Consider the following 24,685-nt stretch of genomic DNA (forward strand, 5'->3'; position numbering starts at 1 on the left):
ACCGTTTAATGCCATTTATTGTTTAAATATACGTTTGAAATAAAATCATAGTGTAATTAAACATTACAACCTTTATTTGTTTCAGTATAAACTTTTGAAAACTCAGTAAACATATTGTTTTAATAATAAAACTTTTTATATAGAACTTCAATACAAATATCAAGCTCCAGATTTCATAATGCATTGCATACGTTGCGTACGTGGGATAAGTCTGTCCCTAGCTTTACTCATCGAAATGAGCCACCCGGTTATTATATATTGTTTTCCGTGTGCATCTTTTTGTTCTGATTTCAATTCTACGATTTAAATTCCACTTTAATATTGAGATTTTGAGTAAAGGAGTTTAGAGTTTATGACATAAGTACCTTATCATTTGACATTTGACATACCTTATAGCTATAGGTACCTTAGCATTTATTTATTTATTTATTTAGGTTTGCCAACAGGTAACATACCGTAAAACATGCAGTACAAACATAGGTATTACAATTGGAAGAGTATTTACCCAATTCCAGGCAAACACAGCATGCAGTTTAAACGTAAGCAGATCGCTTATTAATGCTGACTTATACTTAACTTATTATATACTTATTTATGATAAATTAATATTGTGTTACAGTGTATGATAACCCTATGCCGTGGCCTCGGCAGTCACACTCAACATAAATGCTTTAACGAGTCTTAACAGTTGTGTAGGATTAAAAAAAATAGTTTTAACGTGGGACTCATCATACCACATATTCTCGATGGAGGCGGTTTTAACATTATTATGTTTATCTAATTCTACTACGACATATATAATCCGTGTAGACGTTTTATATTCCGCCTTCGGAAGGATAAGTACTAGGATCTCCTGTATTTGCTGAGCTCGTGTGGGTATACAAGTTTGTATTATTAAATTTACATATGAAACTCGTGTGCCTAATTTTCTCATTTTTTTTAGATCTGGGTACATCGTGTGTACTTGTTATGTTACGGGGTTACGAGTATTTCTGGTATCTATCTAAAAGGACCGGCAGCTATCTCTCTCAGCAATTTTTTTTTATTCGACTGGATGGCAAACGAGCATGTGGGTCTCCTGAAATTAGGATCGCTTTTTAACGAGGAAATACTGCCAGCCTTTTGGGCATAATTTCACCGGGGTTATTTCTAGATTTCATTTGGTTTTAAGCTACTTTTTATTTTCAAATGTTTTAGTTAAATATATTCCGACAAAGAAGGAAAGTGGCTGACGTTGCTCAGAGAATTAGTTCGCTGAAGTGACCGATGAACGGTGGAGTAGACGCACGGACGGGAAAACGTAGTGTAGGGCGTCCTGAGGCACGGTGGACGGACGACCTTAAGAGGGTCGCTGGCGGCGGATGGATGCGAGGGGCTCAAGACAGAGTGTTGTGTTGTGGCGCGCCATGGAAGAGGCCTATGTCCAGCAGTGGACTGCTGTAGGCTGATGATGATGATGATGAAATAAATTTGAAAAATAAATGTTTTACCCGCGGTTATTTATTTATTTATTTTATTCGACTGGATGGCAAACGAGCAAGTGGGTCTCCTGATGGTAAGAGATCACCACCGCCCAAAACATCAGCAACACTGGTATTGCAGATGCGTTGCCAACCTTAAGGCATAAGATGGGATACCTCAAGTGCCAGTAATTTCACCGGCTGTCTTACTCTCCACGCCGAAACACAACAGTGCAAGCACTGCTGCTTCACGGCAGGATTAGCGAGCAACATCGAGGGGTTTCGGAAGCAACGGTTTTTACTAAATTCCTTTGGGAATCCCATTACACTCTCATTGACGTTGCCCAGAGGACATCCGTGACAAGTTTCATGTTATTCAGCAGATAAGATTTTGAGATTTCCAACACCAAGAACCTACTTCACCACTCAACGATAAATTTAATATGACAGGTGAATGTGAAAATACAAACTGATATATAGATGCATAGAAAAATCAGAAAAATAAGAACAGCGCTGGGAATCGCACCCAGGTCCTCGGCATTCCGTGTCACGTGCTATACCACTACACCACCACTGGACAGTGATACAGACACGAATTTCTCCTATGCACCACATATCTCAGCTTGTTTGTTTTGTTTGTGTTGTTAGAAAACAAACAAGCTGAGATATGTGGTGCATAAGAGAAATTCGTGTCTGTATCACTCTCCAGTGGTGGTGTAGTGGTATAACACGTGGCACGGAATGCCGAAGACCTGGGTTCGATTCCCAGCGCTGTCTAATTTTTCTAGTTTTTCTATGCATCTATATTTCAGTTTGTATTTTCGATATGGGTCTTACGGGATGACCGTAAAAGTAACGAAAAATTTGGAATTAAAATAAAGGGATTATACGATGGACAACACAAACGCGATTCTTCCTATTCGTGATTCCCATACAATATGGATTCCACACAACTGCAGTTTACTCCATTCGTAATTCTACACAGTCTATATTTTGACACAATCGGAATTCTTCCTATTCGCTATTCTACACAAAATGAGTTTATCGCAACTGCAGTTTACTCCATTCGTGATTCTACACAGTCGATATTTTACCGCACTCGGGATTCTCCCTATTCGTAATTCGGTACCGTATGGGTTCAACGCAACCGTAGTTTACTCCACTCGTAATTAGACACAGCTATTTTCAAACAATGATAGCATTTTATTCTGTACAATATTATTTCAATTTACTTTATTAGAAAAAGAGTTCCGCTAATATTACCTATAAGTTATAAATCATTATGTAATATTTCGATGAATAGATTGAGCACTTACCATTTTAAGTATCTAGACATGCAAACTTATTGGTTGAAGCACTTAGATAAGATTATTAGAAACTATTTTGAATTTTATATGACAGAAGATGTCTTACGTCTTCTTACTATTAAGAATCACATGAGTAAACTACGGTTGCGTTGAACCCATACGGTACCGAATTACGAATAGGAGAATCCCGAGTGCGGTAAAATATCGACTGTGTAGAATCACGAATGGAGTAAACTGCAGTTGCGATAAACTCATTTGTGTAGAATAGCGAATAGGAAGAATTCCGATTGTGTCAAAAATATAGACTGTGTAGAATTACGAATGGAGTAAACTGCAGTTGTGTGGAATCCATATTGTATGGGAATCACGAATAGGAAGAATCGCGTTTGTGTTGTCCATCGTATAATCCAAATAAAACATACAAAAAGATTCCAAAAAACCAATCTTTAGGTAAATGTGATGCCATATCTCTGTTAATTCGGAAGACAAACAGAGACGGCATCACAGATATCATCTGTCACATACAATTTGTCAATGAGTGGTACTGGCCCTAAATCAGGTTTAGGAAAATAGGTTACGGGTATAGAGGTGCAACCGTCTGAATGCGCTACATCAAAGTTTATGCGGATGTTAGATGTGATCACAAAGCTACAATCTGGCCAATCAAACCTCGGATGAATGGGCATTTACTAGTCAACCGTGCTCTACATGAGACCATTAGAGACCGTTATTGTGGTCAAACGGAAACCTAATAATAATTCATCATCATCATCATCCCAGCCTATATACGTCCCACTGCTGGGCGCAGGCCTCCTCTGAACAAGAGGGCTTGGGCCATAGTTCCCACGCGGGCCCAGTGCGGATTGGGAACTTCACACGCACCATTGAATTGCTTCAAAGGTTTGTGCAGGTTTCCTCACGATGTTTTTCCTTGACCGCAAAGCTCGTGGTAAATTTCAAATGTAATTCCGCACATGAATTTCGAAAAACTCAGAGGTGCGAGCAGGGGTTTGAACCCACGACCCTCTGCTTGAGAGGCGATAGGTCAAACCACTAGGCCACCACGGCTATCTATATAATAATAATTATGCATTGAAAAAACTTGACGAGTTATGAGAGTTGCGGGAAACCGGTGGATGCAAGTGGCGAGTTGTCGTTCATTGTGGCGTTCTAAGGGGGAGGCCTTTGTTCAGCAGTGGACGTCTTCCGGCTGATGATGATAATGATGATGATGATTGAAAAAACTTAATAGATCGACAGAATTTATACGAGTACAGTCACCAGCACCAATATCTGACACAACAAGCGTGCATAAATATCTGATACGACTCTATTTGTAGCGCCGGAAGGACGTGTCAGATATTTTTGCACGCTCCGCTGTGGCAGATATTAATGCTGGTGACTGTACATGTCGTCGCTCATATCATTAAACGTTGTCATTTTATGATATTACCAGCTAATATCCAAGCCATATTGTTCAAGACTGCCTAAGTGTAATTTCGCCATATCGATTAAGTAGATTTCTTTTATATATATAAAAGGGGGCAAACGAGCATGCGTGTCACCTGATGGGAAGCAATCCCCGCCGCCCATGGACACCTGTCAACACGAGGGGTGTCACAGGTGCGTTGCCGGCTCTTTGAGAGACTGACAGGCTCGTTTTTTAACCCCCGACGCAAATAGAGGGGTGTTATTAAAGACCCTTAATTGTACCCCTCCTGAAACACCGTCTCAGGAAGTTGGTTCCATACTTTAGTCGTGCTAGAGTGAGAGAGTGCTAGATTGCCAATAATCAAGGTGGTGAGGATGAAATACTGACGCCTGCGCGAAGTACGGTAGTGAAACCTGGCTGCAGGCAACACTCCGAAAACCTCAAATTCGTGGCGATATTTGGTTCAAAATTAAGTCAAGTTTTTGACACCATACATACACTGAAGACTAAACATATAGATATGTATTTCTCATTTTTGTGCACAGTCACTTCCATAGATGTCAGCATCGTGCGTGTAAACTATTTTTAAATATATCATTTTAATGCGAAAACATTAAGAAGTAAAAGTTCACGCCCTCGAGTCGTTTTATCGACGCAAATGAACTTTCAAGAGCATTACCAAATATATCTTTCAAGTCGTTGAATCTTTTATTAGACTATTGAAAATCCAATTTGATTCCATTAACGACGTCAATTTCGTCCGTCGAGGCCCTCCCGTGATCGCAGATGAATGTAGACGGTATCAGTTTGAAATATGATCTAAATAATAACAATTTACATTGTTCACCAATGATAGATGGAAAATGGCAGAATGAGATATTTGGAAATAAGGTATTTAAGTATAAAACAATAATTTCAAGATGACGTAAGCAATATACGCGCAGTGTAGGGTCGTTTTGGATGGTACCTAACTAACGGAGACAGACAGACATTCAGCATTAAAGGTGACAGGGAGACAGGGTGTGCCTTTAGCATTAATTAGAGAATTTTAAACATTACAGCATTTACCTTATGTACGTTAACGTACGAGTGCTCGTCGCTGTCCCAATAGTTGGCATCTTTAATCTTATGTCATTAGCAATAGAGATGACAGTAGGGTGTCGGCTATTGGAAATTAGGGTGTCGAGCACTCGTACGTTTACCTTATGTTTTTTGGTTTGAGTCGCCTCAAGGACCGTTGACACTAAGTATAGGTTCTTGATTTTATTTACTTGTTTGTTTTTAATATTAAAATTAAACGATCGTGTTCGACACGCTAATGCCAATATCCAAATCAAAATCCTGCTGTCGCTATTGCTAATGACACAAAAGATGGCAACTATTGGGACAGTGACGATCACTCGTACGTTTACCTTATATTTTATATGGGGTGCTACCTTATGTATGTTTATATATTTCGACTTTTACTAGGCTCAGCATTAGCAGTCACTTCAGAATTATAATACCTACCTATTGGATGGAACCTGTGGATGGAAGTACTTATATAATTTAAGGTCCACACAAATGTCTGAGTAAGACCCTTTTCGGGAACATTCGGCGAAAGTGTTGCGTATGGTCGGGTTATGAGTTTTATTTTCCGCGTTTGTGTTACGTAGGAATCTATTTCGTTCATATGCTTGTGAGATTACGTGCTGAATAGGACGTTCTTTCGTATTTTTACAACGACTTGGTACTTGGTTCGGTTTAGGGTGTGTAGATTTCAAATAATATTATATACTTACTTTAAAGTTGTCATTTTCGCAGGAAGCATCAAAAATCTATGAAATAAAAAAACATTTAAAAAAACAAAAAGGAAAACAACCCAGTTAGAAAACGACGATGATTCTAGAAAACTAAGAGCGATGACGATCGCTTTTAGTTGTATGAAACTTTGTATATTCTACCCAATTGACAGTTTCAGAAAAAGTTTAAGAGTTTCTAACAAGGGTCTCGTGGAGGTAGATTAGGTACTTACATGGATCAAGTTTTACCCTTGACTTTGTCGAAATATGTATAAAATATCATCTTGAAAGTGTATCTTTTATTAATAATAATAATTGATTTATTACAAGAACAACATAAGTCCAAATTAAATACATACAATTCTAAGTCAATAAGCAAAATGATATATTAATGCCACAAATTAATTAATTGATTAAATGTAGACTAGTGGTAGGTACAATAGAAAGTGGATACTGAGATAGAATACAATGTACCAGTTCCCTTAGACAGTGTCCTCTTCAATAAGGTAAAAGTCAGAATGCTCGACACGTTAATATGCCCAATAGATGACACCCTGCTGTCAGCAGTATTGCTAGTGACATAAAATTAAAGATGCCAACCATTGGGACAGAGACGAGCTCTGGTACATTTACCTTAAAGGTCGACTCATTATAATCGTATTAAAAACAGTGCTCACCTTAGTGATAACTTTTTCGTAATTCCATGATTAGCTCGAGCTTCACCTCGCGATTCAGCCTGACGTCAGTTATGACATAGGCGATGTTAACAAGGATATCGTCTGAGCTATTAACCTTACTTAATTCAAGGTTTTAATTACTTTGGGATTATTTAATTTGCAGGGATGTGAAGTCGGTTTGGCTTAATCTTTCGAGGGACCTTGGAGGCCTGAAACTTGTCGGCTTCGTGGCTTACTGCCAAGTGATTATGTGAGTTAGCTCATACTTTGATAGTTACATTAAATTCTATCTCGCCATTACTCCATGGTTTCTGAAATGCTTTCGCTATTCATTATGATTTTGTTAGTTTGGACTTGTTTGTTGTTTTACTAGTTAGTAGATTTTAGAATGCCGTGTTAGTATGTACTTAATTGTGTTGATCGAATTTTGAAGTTGAATTTAACACAGTCACCAAATTTGGCACGAAGCTGATTCAATAGATTATTAAAGTACCAATCTAAAACCAAAAATAATGCTCTTTCGAAGATAATTTTGTTACTTAAAATGTCAATAAATATGAGTATAAAAATACTTTATTTCACAAAGCGATATAACAATAGAACATAGATTCACATACTTATTTTTTTTTTACTACAACAGCTATCAACATCAAACTTTGCCATGCACCTATTTTTTAATAACTTAATTCCTATTTACCTTCGAAAAGTACAAAAAATTACCAATTTTTAATTGATACTCATAGGTCCAGTAAATAAATTTGAAAATAAAAAATACTGTCACATCCAAAACTCTGTTTATTGTATATAGATACTTAATTTTATTACTTATAAAAATTAAAATTGGTTTAGTTTCGGAAAAGGATATCGGAACTATGAAATGATGTTTCCATTAGTTTTTTGTATCTTTCTTTATCACAGCACAGTTTGCAGTTGTCCCTTTGAATCAGCATAAGAGGGCATGCCGTAGTTCCCACGCGGGCTTATTGCGGATTGGGAATTTCCCACACACCATTGAATGTCCTCGCAGATCAGTGCCGGTTTTCTCACAATATTTTCCTTCAATGGAAAGAAAAAAAAAGAAATGAGCCAACAACAACAACAACGGCAATATTTTATACAAATATCTCACTAACCGTATTTCCTCTGAAAGTCTTAGGGAGACAGAGTATATTATAGACAGATAGGTGCTTTAGCAGTAGCGAACGCAGTAAGAGAATTAAACTACGACTCAAGATTCCACACTACTTAATCCTTTTAAATTGGATCCATTTCTAAGCCTCGGACACCATAAAACTTAGAAATCTAAATTAAAAACTAAGACAGCGCACTTGTAGATAGGAAAGTCTACAATTAGGTAACTCAAAAACTACAGACATTGAAATACTTCCAGGGAATACTCTTCAGGGTCGCAAGTTACAGGTTCAGCCTAGTTCGGGGTCCGCACACGCATAACTATACAGTAAACTTTTGAAATATTAAGGATATATTTTTTGATATTTGTATTTTTTTGTACATCCCAAGTATATGTAGGTGTTTTCCTTCACAGTAAAGCTCCGTCGTACAAGAATTTTAAATAACTCAGAGGTTTGAACCTGCGATCCTCAGCTTGCAAGGCCATAGTTCAAACCACTATAACACGGCTTAAACTAGATATATTTGCATCTAATCTGACACCTGAGCGGCCCACGTAGCCATAGCTCCTTGATAATGGGTAGCAGTAGCCATTAATAACATTACTTGTCATCTTCCGGGTAACAACCACAAGTAATGATGTTGTGTCGAGCGCAGGTGGGTATCAGGTTAATGTACGGCTTTGCAACTAAAAGCACAGACCTATGGTACACCAATGGCGTGGAACGAAAACTTTCTTTAGATACCTAACTGGAATGACAATGAGAGAAGAAAGTAACAAAAAACTATCCTAGAACTAAATCGCACTTATATCGCAGAAACTGAATATTTAATAAGCTAGTATACATAGTCGAATTGCCACGGAGTAAATTTAGGTCTTAATTATCAAAGGCTTAAGAATGAAGCATTTTATTCAACTAAAGAATACTTTAAAGAAATAATAACATAGAAGTTATCACACTGTTACACAGAAATTATCTGTAATAATGAATTTTAATTTTACTATTTATTTTAGTTAAAATGATAATTGACTTATAGTAGATATATTATTATTGTGTGTGCGAATAAACTATATCTACTCTATATCCGGCACATAATTAGAACAGGGAATGTACCTTAATACGGAGAAAAATATACCAGTCTGCGGCCAATACCTAGAACAACTGAATTTTCAATCCAATAGCTAAAATGCAAACGAACGAACCGCCAGCATGCGTACTGTAGAATGTATTGCAGTATCGTAGAGCAATGCCTGGCAATTAGTGCTACCAATCTATAAGGTAAACGCACGAGTGCTCATCTGGATGTCATCTATTGAGCATTAGATTAGCGTGCCGAGCATTCGGACATTAATATTAGATCATTTCTCAATTGACATTTTTATTTACAACAATCCACCCATACTATCTAAACTAGATACCTAAGTTTAAACAGTTACAGCTACATACAATAGATTTTTGTTCTATTTTTAATTTTAATATTTTATTACTTGGACTTGGATGCATTACTTAGGATGATGATAAAAGCTTTTAGTTAAATGAGTATGAGTAAAATTTTAATGTTAACGCTTTCATCTCTTTCTTACCTTGCTACGAAAACTTCGAATCCTACTATTCGCCATATTTACCTAAAATATTTTAAGTAGTTGTTGACATTCAGCAAATCTCTACACACTGCAGTGACATAAGCGATACGGCGAACATACAAACATTATTTAAGCGGCTTTGCAGTGCGATAAGTATGTCAAATATTTGTTGAGAAGGAATTTGCCGGTGTGCTTAGTTTAGTGTTTATTATGCGACGCTGGTAAACATAGCATTCTATATCGTACGAGGACGCATTAGTGTTTTCGACGAAAATTTTACAAATTGTTCTAAGTAGTACTAAGGTAAACGTTGTGTGGTGGTCGCTGTCCCAGTAGTTGTCAATAAATAGTGTTTTAGTTGATAATTTTACAAATCGAACTAAGTAATACTAAGGTAAACGTTCGTGTGGTGGTCGCTGTCCCAGTAGTTGTCAATAAATAGTGTTTTTGACGACAATTTTACAAATCGAACTAAGTAGTACTAAGGTAAACGTTCGTGTGGTGGTCGCTGTCCTAGTAGTTGTCAATAAAAAAAACATTTTTAACAGGTAGGATCTACAAGTATTTTTGCTGTTAAATTTTTACCTAAACAGCAAAAACTCATTCAATTAGTTACTAAATATAATACGTGGTTGGTATTTACAGTAAACCATTGAATTTTAACTTTAAATGTCATATTATTTTTCTACCCTTGACATTTAGGATTTAAGACTTACATCCCATTACCATAACCATTAAAACTGTTAAATTTAACATTTTTAACCTTTCACTTCATTCACTTTTACCCCAAGTGCTCGTAATTAGGGTTGTAACGGAACTTCGCCTCCGCCGCCGTTACTGCGGAAGTTCTGCAAGAAATCGTATCTTCGCCTCCGCCTCCGCAATTTTTTTTGCGGAGTTATAACGGAGGTTTATTTCTCATTTTTTCATTATCTTGGCGCGCAGCGGGAACGTGGTCGGGGTGGGGGCGGGCGTATGTCAAATAACACACGACAGGAATCAACCTGTCTCGTTGCTTGGACGTACGAAATTGTAATGAATATGTTTGATTGAACGGCGATTTTTTAAGTGATTCTGTACAAAGTTTTGTTTATTTAAATCACATGCACGATGACGCCGAATACAGTGAGATTTGGCAGTTTTTTTAGAAATTTTAGAGATTTTTGAGTTCGATAAACTACTATTTTTTCCACGTCCGCTTTCACCTCCGCATCCGCCTCCGTTAACCTCCGCATCCGCGGAGGCGAAGCTCATCGCCTCCGCATCCGCCTCCGCCTCCGCTAAGAAGGCCACCGTTACAACCCTACTCGTAATGCAATCTTAGCTATAATTACTGTTACAACATAACCTTTAACGTTTCCCACGTCGATTACAATTAACTTGAATTCCACCGACTAAGGTATTAATGCTAACGCCGAAATTAGGGGTCAGAGAAAGTCTATTCTAGGCTACGTAGGTAACTAAACGATACATGGTGCACACAAAGGTTATTAGTCAAAAGAAAATAAGGGCCACAGAAATTTTATCGATGTCTGAATACATTTAATGAAATGAAAAGTAGGTACTTTTAATGTGTTGTTTATGTTTAATAAAACCATTTTTAGACAAGGAATTTTATAGAGAATTATATTAATTTTATTTTCGTTTTACCAATTAAACTCACATAGCTCCAATTTTCCTTTGGGTAGTATAAATTATAAAGGTAGCGAGTAGTTCTTAACAACTTACTGAAGTCCTTACTAACTTTACCCGCGGTTCCACACGGGTAAACCATTACTTCCAATTCTGTATTTTCTTCTAGAATCTACCTGTCGCTCGCTACTCTTTCGCTTCTTTTCGCATTTGATTTATGTGTTAACATAGGTTTTAGTAGTTTATGGTGGTTGCATAAGTACCTTAAGAGATTGTAATCTTTATAATCTTCATAAATCCCTGTTTTTTTTTTTTTTTTCTTAATTACTGCCAAGCTTCTTCTGCGCATTCCTCTTGGCAATGATGGTCTTTCCGAAAGCGCTGTTAGTTTAAAAAATGACGTATAAAAGTGCCCATCGTGGCCTATTTACTGAATAAATGATTTGAAAATTTTAAATTATACCACAAATATTTTTAAAACAATCAATTAATCGGTATATAGGTACATACTTTAAAATTGTGTCAAACTGTGTAAAATGGACCCCACTCAGCATAATGTTGAAGAATAAATTAATTTAAATCAGTACTAACAACTACACACACATTAGATAGATAGATCTATAAAAAACTTTATTCACAAACATGCCATGACAATTTTACAAAAACAAACGATTCAAGTTGTTACATATAAATTAAGTTGTCACGGCACAGCCGCGAAAAGGCGCCGCCTCAGCAGGGCTACTACGAAACTCGAAACTCGAAGTTCGTGTCGTGCGGTCCCTCTCGCTCTCGTATTAAATAGTATTAGTGTCAGAGCGACCGCACGACACGAACTTCGAGTTTCGTAGTAGCCCTGCAGCATGTGCTGCGACATTGCTGTCACAGCGCTGATATTCTGTCGGAACCAGGGTAAATGTCCTAGTGTTCGACATACTAATACTTACCTAAAAGACAGAATTAAAGATGTAATTTTTTATATCAAAAAACTTATTGCCACCAATCTAATACCTACCAAACAGTGATTCTTTATTGACAACCACAATGCAACGCCGTAAGCAGTACGGAAAACAAAGGTACATAAAGAAATAATATTTTTGGTAAGGAACAGGCGCGCGTTAGTAAAAAAAAACTCCGTGCAAAACTCACTCGCCAAAATACTAATAATGATAAGTTTTAACATTTGAACCGACTTGCAACTTTTTGAATTTCACTGTACTTAGTCAAATACCTACTTACTCGTAATTTGATAATTTGACAGGAAGGCTAAGATAAGTAGACAAGTATCGCTAGTGACGATAATGTGGATTATGTCTTATTTTATTAGGTCAAGAATTACACTAACGATGTATGGCCTAAAAGCAGTCCTACCCATAATTCTTAATAACCGATAACTCCACTGATACGCAGTGATAAGTAGGTATTTAATATTATTTGATCAAACCATAGTTTTCTAAACATTGCGTTTAGTCGCCGATAGTTACGTAAACATTAAGTAAATCTCTTCTAATATGGTAGGAAGGTAGTATAAGCTATTTGAATTTTTAGTAGATAGGTAGAGGTATCTAGATCTTCAATGTTTTTTTTTTACAGAAAGAGCTAGGTACTAACGTCTTCTGTCAATCTCTTCTACTTTATTTTAAACAAAGTAAGTAATAATAAATTTTCATGACTCATGATGGCTCCATCTATAGACAGAGCCAAAAAACAAAAAAAGTTTCGATGTGTTAGCCTCAAACAATATGTGACACCAAATGACAAGTAATAACTATAACTAAACAAAGTTTGTAATGTGGGTACTAGGCAACGAATAAACATATATATAAACATCTGCCTACTAAATACGTTTTAGACATTCCAAAATATTCGTAAACCAATCAAAGCAATCGGGCATGCTTAATTTATCTTTCTAGGTGCTACAGTTGAAATTGATAAGACGTCCTTCAACAACAGAACAGATTCCAACACAGTCTAATTGCACAATTAAAATTAAAACATGTGTTTACGAGTGACTCATGGACCACCCAACACAGACAATTCTTCGCAATACTCGTACGCGAATAAAATAAGAAACTCAGTTTAAGTGAAGCATATTAATATTTCATGTGACAACAACACTTGTCATACCAATACAGATAAAATTGCAAACGTCGGACGTCGCCTTCCCACGGCCGGACTGTAACCGGTCCGGTGCATTCCGAAAGGAAACCGAGCAGTATCAGCTTTACTTTAATTACCTACTCACTAGAAACCAAGAAACGTCGACTTACCTTGCGAAACAATCCAAAAAGCACTAGAAGCACATTATAAAACTTCACTCGGTAAAGTTAAAAATGTACATGAAAACACGAGCACAATCGAAATATTTAACACGCGGGTGTCGGCGGCGAAGTTAAAGGACGCGAGTTCTCCCGTCAGAAACTCGAGCAATACTGAACTAGCGAAGTAGGTAGCGAAGCGACTGAGACTCGCCGGCCCGGTCGTTCGGTGGTTTGCTTTGTATCAATGTGCGCTCCATTCTCGAATCTACAACCACACTATAAGCTACATCCATTCAGGTATGCAAACCGTGCTCACTCCAACCAAAAATCCACTTTAAAACCCCCATTCAACGTTCTAACTTCACTAACGAACATTCAGTGATAAGAATGCGTCGATATCACTAGGATTCCAGGCGGAGCGAGACAAAAGATCCATTAGCCATGCGAGAGAACGAGACGAATATATTTCGACATTAAGATGATTGAACCGTGTAATTTTTATATTCACTTTGCAGCAAAAGCGCAGCATCCTAACAATAGTGCATTGTGATCTTGCTGTCTCCAATAGTCTTTAGAAGATTGAAAGGGATAGAGTTACTCATTATTTTAAAAGCTTGGTGTTCTGAGCTTTTTGTTTACGCCATAATAGGCTGGGAAAAAATGAGACAATGGCATCATTAATTTCATATTAATAAATAATGACAGACAAACAGTCTCATTACTTTCCCACTATAGGGGTGTCATTAGATCGAACCTGAGAACTACTCAATAAGTTACTTACTCCACGCGATAAAGTTGGATAGCAGTTAGTTTATTTGTCATATTAAAATGTATTTAATGGAGAAACAGGACAACTAACAATCTGTGGCCTTAAACATTGAGACTGTAATTTTTTAATAGATTTATAAGCATTGTGAACACTACAGCAAATATTGATATGATCAAATTGAAATGTGATGAAAGGTTTAATAGTTGATATACAACTCAACTTTTCAACTGTCAACTTTTCTTTACGATTTATTATTAATTAAGGTAAAAGTCCGAGTCCTCTACACGCTAAGATAATGCCCAGTAGACGACACCCTGCTGTCATCTCTATTATTAATGACATAAGATTAAAGATGCCAACTATTGGGACAGTGACGAGCACTCGTACGTTTACCTTACATTACGCGTAAGTTTTGTTAAGGGATGCGGGAGACCGTGATTGATTGCATGCATTACTGGTATAACCGTCTACCCGTAATTTTCTAAGTAAAGTTTTTTGAAGATGTGCAGATATTTTTAGATCTTAAAGAGGGAGAAACGGTAGCTCATTTTTTATTTCCTATCGTTTAATGGGAACATTATCAGCAGTCGGGTGCGCTACCCACGTCGTGAGTCGCGGTCGCCGGCCGCGGACGCCACCATCACAACGATACTTACTATGTGGTGTTCAATAAAGAGTCATTGTATCGTGTGAACCAATAAGCGTTGAGCGGTTGGGACAGTCCGGATAGCGGTGACAAATGGTCGCGATTTGCGAGGACAAATCCCTATTTAATTGTTATCGACGCTACGACGCTAATCTACAGGCGTAACTGATATCAGACAATGCAGCAAGATACCGGCCTTTGTTTATTTTAAAGGGGTCAACTTTGTGAACCAAATTTATCTTTCTTATGAGGTGTGGTAGGTCATACGTTTAGAGTAATAAAAAGATTTATTGTTGAATTGGGTAGTTTTCTATAAATTACGTCAATTAGATTATAAGAAAATATTGGTCAGATATTATTTATTTTCATTTATCATCATCATCATCCTACAGCAGTCTACTAGTCTACAGTACTACAGTATATATGTTTATATGTCCTAGTATATCCTATTGTATATTTAAATAATAATTACCGTGTACAATGTTATATGAATAAAATATTTGTATTTTGTATTTGTTGTAGTACTCTTCCATGGCGCGCCACAAGCTCACAATACTCTCTCTTCAGCTCCTCGCATCCATCCGCCGCCAGCAACCCTCTTAAGGTCGTCCATCTATCGTACCTCAGGACGCCCCCTACACTAAGTTTCCCCGTCTGTGGTCTCATTTCGAGGACTCGTCTGCTCCACCGTTCATTGGTCCTGCGACAGACGTGGCCAGCTTAACGCCACTTCAGCTAACTAATTCTTTGAGCAGCCTCCGTGACTTTCGTTCTTTGTCGGATAACATGATTTCGGATTTTATCCTTTACAGAAAACTCTATTGCTCTCTCCATAGCTGGAATTTGTGGATTAACAGTCAAGGTAAACGTTTCGGCTCCGTAGGTTAAAACTGGTACGACGCACTGGTTAAACACTTTCGTTTTAGGCATTGAGGGATGTCTGACGACAAGATATGCCGAAGTTTCCGGAAAGCAGCCCAGCCCACTGTATTCGCCTATTAGCCTCTTTCTCAAAGTTGTTTCTAGCGAGTAATATTTATTTTGATTGATAAATGAAAAAATGCTTGTCTAATATTTTTCTGGACAAAGATGAAGCGCGATGAAGGGACTGGAGGTTCGTAATGTCACACGGAACTATAACTGGCTTTATCTTAATTATTTATTTTATTACTTATTAGTTAATTGGCAAAACAAAAAATACGGGTCCAATTACGTTTTTTTAGGGCAGTAGCCCATTGGCCATTGTACCTACACCTACCAACCTGGACCTCTTCGGTCTGTACTCATCCCACTGTTGGGCATAGGTTCTCAGAGAGGTTGAGGAGAGGTTGGCCTGTAGTCTCCACGCGAGGGTTGAAAACATCACACAACATCATCAACATCATCAACATCATGTACATTAGTAGATTTGCTTAGCAGATGAGGTCGGAACCTCTAGAATCAAGCTCTTTAAACACTTTCCTATCCCGTGGTCTAGGCAATAATAGTATTAAAGAACATTGACCTATAATCGATACAATACAAATATTTTTTATTGAACATTACGAAGCAGTATAATGAGTTTACAAAAAGGACAAAAGCAAGTTGAACAATATACGCTCTTATCGCTTAAAAGCAATATTTTCTAGACAACCATTCAGATAAAGAAACTATTTTTTTATATAATCTACGTCAAAGTAGGTGCCGGTGATTAATCATAGGCAAGAATTAAACAGACATACACGAGTATTATTATCTACCTACTGTAATCAACCGCGCAGGTACCTAACCTTTTGTATGATGATCCGCTCTCATGCGCATTGCATTGTCATCGGCACATTTAAGCTCCAACAAATTGAAAAGGATCGAATTACTTACCACCGCACGATCAAAATATATATATCGATTACGTTTTGACAAGTTGTAACAAGTAGCAACATGTTCAAGCAGGTTTACTGTAGATTGCAACGGTACAGGTAGGCCAATATTCAACGATTTAAGCCAGTTTTTTGGCATAAGTACTTAATTCTTTTTATAGTAATTGTTAAAGGATATGATGTTCCGAGGAATCGAAAGACAGTTTCGACTACGGTTACCGCACGATGTCTCAGAATTTTGTCTGGAGTGGAGATTTCAGTATTTTTAGGCTCTGTTCAAGATTATTTACCTATAGCTTCAGGTGTGATTGTGCTCAAACGCAAGCTTGAGTATTTCTGTATTAAAAAACCTTCTAGGTAAATCACAAGATTTTCAAAATGTTCAGTATAATTTACCTATTCTATTTTCTTGGATCTTATTTTAATTAAAAATAGTACGTAGGTAAATTTACTGAACATCTTGAAAATCTTCTGATTTACCTACAAGGTTTTTTTATACAGAAATACTTAGGCTTGCGTTTGAGCACAATCACACCTTAATCTATAATCTTGAACAGAGCCTAAAAAATACTGAGATCTCCAGACAAAATTCTGAGACATCCATTCCATTATTCCATCCTAGATCCATTATGTAACAAAACAGAAAAAAGAAAGTAACTTACCAATATGATTTGTTTTATTGTTCGTTCGTTTGAGAAATAAAATCTGAACTTGCGACAAATTATCAGGAGTTTTTGGAAATGAGGCTTTTCGTCTTTCTTTATTTTTTTTACTTAGTAACTCTTTAAAGAAATATTTTTTCTTGCAATGTCCAAAAGGTTTTATGGTAGGATTTTATGCTACTAGTGATGTCCTTTACGGGTATTGCCAGTCGAAATGTGATTTGGCAAGACCGGGGGTGGATTTTGCGCGTCTCGATGTATCAGTTAACTCGTATGTTACCCTACCTTGGAGTATAGAAGTTGTAAAACAATTACAATTTGTACATAGATTTATTTTTATGTTGTAACTAAGGGCACATCACAGCTCATTAGACCCACCCGGCACCCGACCAGCACCGCCTCGACTTTCGGCGTCCACTCGTTGTCGACAGTTGGTCCACGGGTGGACGCCGCGTGGTCAACGAGTGGACGTCGCGTGGCCCACGAATGAGGGCTATCGCGTATGAATTCGCCACTAGAGGCGCTAGTGTAGCGTGAGGTCTCCGAAATGTCAAATCTCATAGTTTTTGGGTGAGCTACGCGGGTTTATTTATAATTAGAATAATTTTATGAATATTTTGCAATATCTGAAATTATTTATGGCAAATATGCGTTCCGGGGCAATGAATGTCTGTGTTTTGAGACAGTTTTGTCTTTCGGAAACCTTTGTGTTCCCTTTTTTCAGAACAAAACGGGGACTATGCAACACTGTGGCATGCTCGATATTTTTATGGTACGGTTTTAAGGTGTATTAAATATGATTTTAATCTAAACTTTGTTTTCACGCCTGTAATAACAGACTTTGAAAGCCATACTTAAAAACCTCACGCAACAGTGCGCCATCTAGTGAGACAAAAAACGATAGCCCTCATTTCCATGTAGTCTATTATGAAATGAGGGTAGGGAGCGCCGTGCGAACCGCGCGCGGTTCACGCGATACAAGCGTAGGCGTAGGTAGTACGAGCAGCGAGCTATCACCGAGAGGTCTACTCTCCGTCCGCGCGTGGACACCTCGCGAGCGAGGCGATCCGGTGACGCTACTAAACGCTAGTAATCGCTGATCGCAGTGCTGATCGGATAACGGGTGGATCTAATGAGCTGTGACCTTGCCGTCACCCCGTCGTTTATTATTAGGGCTCGATAAATTAAATAATCTGGTTTAATTAGAACTTGTATGAATCGGCTCGCATTTGAATGTATAGTCACTTAGTCAGTCCGTCCATATGGCGTCAAATTAAAAATACCCCTCGTTTTCATAAAAATATCAAAAGTTATTGTGATGAAAGTATGTATGTATGTAAACTCTTTATTGTACAAAAGAAAAGAAACAAAACACAATTGACAAACTTTGAGATACTTAAGGCGGTCTTTAAAGTCACTGTAATTTGAAATTAAAAATGTCGTTTTTCACCTCATACTCACAGTCTTTAATATTCATTCATTACTTTGTTTTGCATACTAACATAGTCTTATAAGTGCTTTGTAACTTTCTAACAATCTATGGATCTAGAATCAGAAATAAATTATTATCATTATTTTTTTCTATTCGGGCTTCTTATAAAGTGCTTTTTATTTGTTTACTAACCGCCCTTAAGACACAAAGTACTATTATTGTGTGACAGCAATGGATTTTCTAAATCAATGTCCCGGCCAAATCGACGGGAAGAAATATATTGTGACGGAGCGACGTCCAATTGCGTTCCCAATGGATCGGGTTAGATTGCATTTAGAGGATCAAGTCAACAATACATAACTTTGGATGCTAAAGGATCAATGAATCGGCATGCGAGACTGGCTAAGAGCGTGTCGGGCCACGCGGAGTCATCACCATCTGTATCCCAGCCTATATTCGTCATATTACTGGGCACAGACATCTCAAAAATGAGTGGCCTTGGTCCGTAGTACCCACGCGCGCCCACTGCGGATTGGGAACTTCAAACACACCATTGAATTGGTTCGCAGGTTTTTGCGTCTCCTACACCGTAAAGCTCGTGGTAAATGTCAAATGTAATTTTCCTCATAATATTGGAAAAACTTAGAGATGCAAGCGGATTCGAACTCACAATACCCTGCTCGAGCTGCTTGGAATTCCCCAACCACTAGGTCACCAATAGGCACGCACAGTAGGTACGAGTATAGGGTTAGTATTAATATGTGACGAAAATAATATTCATTGTTAACTATTAATCGAGATCATCATCGATCCATTCAAAGTCAAAGTCAAAATATCTTTATTCAATTTAGGCTAAAACGAGCACTTTAGGAATGTCAAAAAAAAAAACTACCACCGGTTCAGAAAAACCTCTGTTGAGAAGAATCGGCAAGAAACTCAACGAGGTACTTTTTTTTTTTTAAACAGATTTACAATATTATTTAATGATATCTATACATCACAAGTATTTAACACAAGTTTATTTTTAACACAGTAGGTTCGCTATTTGAAGGGATCGCTAATGCGGATCGGAATTATTTCCAATTATCCCTGTCCATGATATAATCATTAACTTTATAATACGCCTTAGATATTAATATCTTCTTGACAATAGATCTGAATTTTGTATCTGTTTCATTTATGATATTTTTTTGAGTTTTATTATAAAAACGTATGCAATTTCCCAGAAACGACTTTTTGGTTTTAGCCAGTCTGTAAGATGGAACTTTAAGCTTCCCTGTGTTTCTAGTAGCCTTTGGCTTATCGACGTTAGTGGGAAAATCACATATGTTCTTCCTTACATACATGATTATTTCAAAAACATAAAGCAACGGCACGGTTAGGATACCTGTTTCCTTAATAAAAGATCTTAAAGTTATTCGAATTATCCATTAACTTTAAAAAAAATAGGTTTATTGGCCAAGTAACATCAGTCACATTTAGCAAATCATCAATATAAATGATAAACAAGTCATTAAAACAAAATACGAGTATGGTAGGTACCTACATACTAAGGTATAATCTTATTTAGATAATTAATCAACTCTCAGATACGAGTCTTGGACTGAGTCTTAAACAAATCCACAAATTAATTTATTGAGTATGAACATGTCATATAATGTAATTTTGACATTTTACTCGTTCATTTCGTCCTTTCTCCTTTTGTGCAATCAGTCTTCATGTAGCTGTACTTGTAATCATTCACTTCAACTCTCGTGGCACTACCTACACCTGTAGGTAGATAATATTTCCCTCTTATTAGTTTCTATAGCGCCAGTTCACATTCATATTTTTGTTATTACTACTATAAATATGTTACGGAGAGAGGTTTCATTGCTTGAACTGGGGCTTAGGCGCGAGTTACTCAACATATATACTAAGGTACTAGTCTTTACCCCCGTCTTCGTCTTGAGTCGTGCATGTTCGTTCACTAACGGATCGCTCCTGAGTCTAGGGTTTGCCATACAACAGGATTTGTTGCCCGAAAATGTCAGGATTTTTGACCCTTTGCCAGGATTCCGCCGCAGTGCGGAATTGGGAAGTGCCAGGGTTTTTAGGAATGATACATTTATTACAAAGTTTACAGTGTTGTTGAATGAACTGTTAAATGTAAGTAAGTTTAGTATTGAACAAAACCAAAATTATTATCTTTCAAAACAATTTAAAATAGAATATTAAAGCTGAAAAGATCTTTTTTTTGCTTAAATAAATTCAAACTGAAGTGCGTCGTTACGCTACGCCACATCTCTCTAACAAGAAATGTCTACCAGACTTAGGCAGATGTAATTTTTTTATCAGGGCATTTTATTTTTCCATATGGCAACCCTACCCGAGTCATAATTCGAGCGTCATAGTCAAAATACCACAAACGGACTTATCACGCTAAAACACACGAGCTTTACCTCGACGTTTCAGCCACATTACAGTGGCCGTGCTCACGAGTGTAGTGCTATGGAACCCTAAAAAGTAAGTATAGCATAGTGGTATTCTAGAGGTCCAGCTATCTATATACGAAATTCATCAAACCTGTCCAGCTAATTTGGCGTGGAGAGTAACAAAACACACACAAAGTCCGAACACACAGACACAGTTTCGCGTTTTTAATATTAGTAGCTAGTACTCTGGAACATATGCCACTTTGTTTATTTATGCTGTTAATAATATCCTATGTTATGAGAATTTGCTACCATGAGTTTTTCTGCGATAGAATTGCTTATAACTTTTATCCCGCAACTAACTTATCAAGGTGTTTTTAAATTATACATTTCATTTGTTTCTTTGGTTTTGTGTTTCACGGTTAATCAGCTGAACGGATTTAGAAGGAAAGGAACTTAAACTTGGTTTGGATAGGTATTTAACTGAATGTAAACAAACTTCAGCTGCCAGATTTGGTACATTCAAGGATTTCAAACATTTTACTTATCTATCATTGTAGTATAAACTAGACTAGTGTATTTCAATACAGAAATGTAAATATTTAGAATAATGATTATGTATTTTTTTCTCTGTGTATCTGCTTTCTGTATCGCTTACTATTTCTGGTGTACAATAGAGTTTTTTTCATACAGAAATGTAAATGTTTAGATATAGTTTAATGGGTGAATTACAATATTTTTTTAAGACACCAATTTGACGTTGTTTTGTTTACTTTTAGTTAAATACCTATCGAAACCAAGTACTACTATAAAGTAGCAACTTGTTCCTATCCTTTTTAGCTGTCGTTTATTGTGGCGTTCTAAGGGGTAAGCCTTAAGCCGTGTTCACATTTATCTGTCGTGTTGTGTCGTCACGCATCAGAACGGTATCGGTTTCATACATTTTATATGGTTGCGTTCACTTTTATCTGATGCAGTGTGTTGTGTCCCATCGCAAGTACCTATTGGCTCTGTGCACGTCATCAGCGCCACCTAGCGCCAGGACTTTTTTGGCTCTGATGCTCTGACGTTTTGAAGTTTCATCGCAACATTGTGACAAAAATCAAACCAATAACGTATTAATTTATAATACAAAATTACTGCGATACCGTGATTTGGTTGGACAAAAGGTTGTGAATTCATTTTGGTCATTAAAATTAAATGAGTACTTAAGTAAATTTATTTAAAAATGTGTTTTATTTTCGTTATGTCAGGGTTTGTTTACTTCATGTTTAGTTGTACTTTTACTGTAAAACGAAAAGATAAAGCTATATTGGTTTCTTTGAATAATAGTAAAATTATATAATTGTTTTGTTGTTGTTATCGCTAATAATAAATTTAATATCGTTTTCAGATCAAATTGACTATTATTTTGAAGTCTGGTTTTGTGAGTATCACTCAATATAAAATTTCAACCACAAACCGTTTCATAAGGAAAATTGTTGCTGGACATGTCCGAGCTGTAGAATTAAGAACAAAACAGGGACAGTGTTCAATAATTCAAGCTCGCATCATAACACAAACATATATTACTAAAATTAGGTAGTTAAAGTCTATACAAATTGCTTTGTCAGACAGATGACAGAGCCTAGATTATTTCTTCTTTTGGCCACTATGAGCGCTGCGATAGATTTCATTACCCCCACCTTGTACTTCGCACCCTCCCAATAGAAAGAGAGAGAGAGAGAGAGAGAGAGAGAGACGGGAGCATCACGACACAACACGACAGATAAATGAGAACCGGCTTAAGTTCAGCAGTGATGATGATGATGATGATGATAATCAATCACTATGCGTTTTTGTTTAAGGAGGTTTAAGTCGAAACAGGATTAAATAGGATCGACACAAGCTAACGCCTTACCACTGCGATAAACGCAAAATGTAAATCGACACGGCACCTCATCTTTAATTCATGCAAACTGTAAACTTTAAAATTAAAAAGCCAATAGAAATCAACCCCGACCGGGTTGTTTTCTGTTTTATTTTCGGCAAAGTTGAAACTGTAATTAGTTTGTTGGAATTTGTAACTTCTGCTTTTAATTTAGGATAAGCTGAATACTTAACTGGTCTTGGAAGTTACTTGGGACTCGCTGCTTCAGTGTGAAGGCAAGTCTCGGGGGTATATGTTTTATAAGCTTTATTTAGCTTTCCTCTATGTCTTTGTGGTTCTAATCTGGTATAGGTAGTGCCACCAGAGTTGAGGTCACGCACACGAGCACATGTCGTGTAATGACAGCCGGATTTTGACATTTACTCATTAATTTCATTCATTCTCCTTTTGTTCAATCAGTTATTTTTGTAGTTGTGTGTGTAGTCATTCACTTCAACTCTCATAGCACTAGCTTTAAGTACTTAAGAGCGTTTATACCTGCTGAGCTGGCAACGTTGCATTGTTCTTAGTTTTTCTCGATTATTCCATAAAAATTGAATGAAAATTAAAAATGTCTGATAGAACACTTCTTAATATATAAGTTTAATGTGTCTACTCTAATCTAACTGTCTACTCGTGATAGACTTTTATATTCTTTAAAAAAGAACGAATGTTTATGACCGGTTTTTAAAGAAAATATAAGTCTATCACGATCACGAATAATTATTGAAGTAGATACATTAACTTATATTTTAAGAAGTGTTCTATAAGACAAATTTTTAAATTTTCATTCAATTTTTATGGAATAATCGAGAAAAACTAACAAAAATGCAACGTTGCCAGCTCACCAGGTATATACGCTCTTAATTAAAAATTACTTAGGTTTTTTTCTGTAGTCTGATTGATTTGAACATTGTTACGGACATGTGGTTTTGATGACACTAATCATTTATCTATAATATTACCTTGGAGACCTGTCTTTCGCAGAGCTTTTTTCTTAATATTTTTTTTGAAAAGGTGCACCTATGGTGACCTGGTGGCCAAGTGGTTAAAAAGAACCTGACCTGACTATGGACCTTGAGGTCCCGGGTTTGTTGTTGGTTGCAATTTCTAACGAGCTTATTGTAACGTCAGCAACAGCGCTTAGCCACACTTTGCTGCAATTTATAGGTACTTTTGAAGGCCGGCAACACACCAGTGACTCCTTGAGTTGTTGGTATTCATGGGCGCTGGTGGGCATTTTCCATAAATGGGTGGGATAATCTTGCTCGTTGGTCTCTCTCTTAATAAAACGTGGTTCACCACGCTACCAGATGTTAGAAGTTTCAATTCGTTACATTACATTCGTTACGTTTCATTCTAGGAAACGTGCGCAGGATCAGTCCTATCGCATTCAATTATAAGGCTATTATTTTTTTATTAAATTTAGCAAACAAAAGTATAAAATTATTAATAAAGTTCATGGTCACTGCAATTAAAAGTTTTATAAAAATATTATGGTGAACGATCCATTATCGATTACTGATGGTGTAAGGTTGGTCCTGCCCGTCTCCAAATCGTTCTGTATAGACCTCTGCAAAATAACGGTTCAATAAATGAGTTATAAGTTAAGTCAACATAATGCATAAGTTTATAACAAAATTTAAGCAAATTTTATGAAATAAGAAAGCTACTTATCCCAGCGGATCTCACTTGCGATCCAAAGGGGTTAATGCGGCCAGCGTCATGGGAACC

At 36.9% G+C, this 24,685-nt stretch overlaps 1 protein-coding gene across 1 annotated transcript in view; it reads right to left on the reverse strand.

Moving 5' to 3' along the window:
• LOC141441076 (uncharacterized) overlaps positions 1-13,441 on the reverse strand; it is a 149,956-nt gene extending 136,515 nt beyond the window's left edge. The window contains exon 1 of the mRNA XM_074105713.1: positions 13,273-13,441. The gene's annotated coding sequence lies outside the window, so the exon portion shown is untranslated. The remainder of the gene's footprint in view (positions 1-13,272) is intronic.
• Positions 13,442-24,685: the final 11,244 nt, after the last annotated feature.

The sequence above is a fragment of the Choristoneura fumiferana genome, chromosome 23 (assembly GCF_025370935.1).
Source record: "Choristoneura fumiferana chromosome 23, NRCan_CFum_1, whole genome shotgun sequence".
Classification (NCBI taxonomy): Eukaryota; Metazoa; Arthropoda; class Insecta; order Lepidoptera; family Tortricidae; genus Choristoneura; species Choristoneura fumiferana.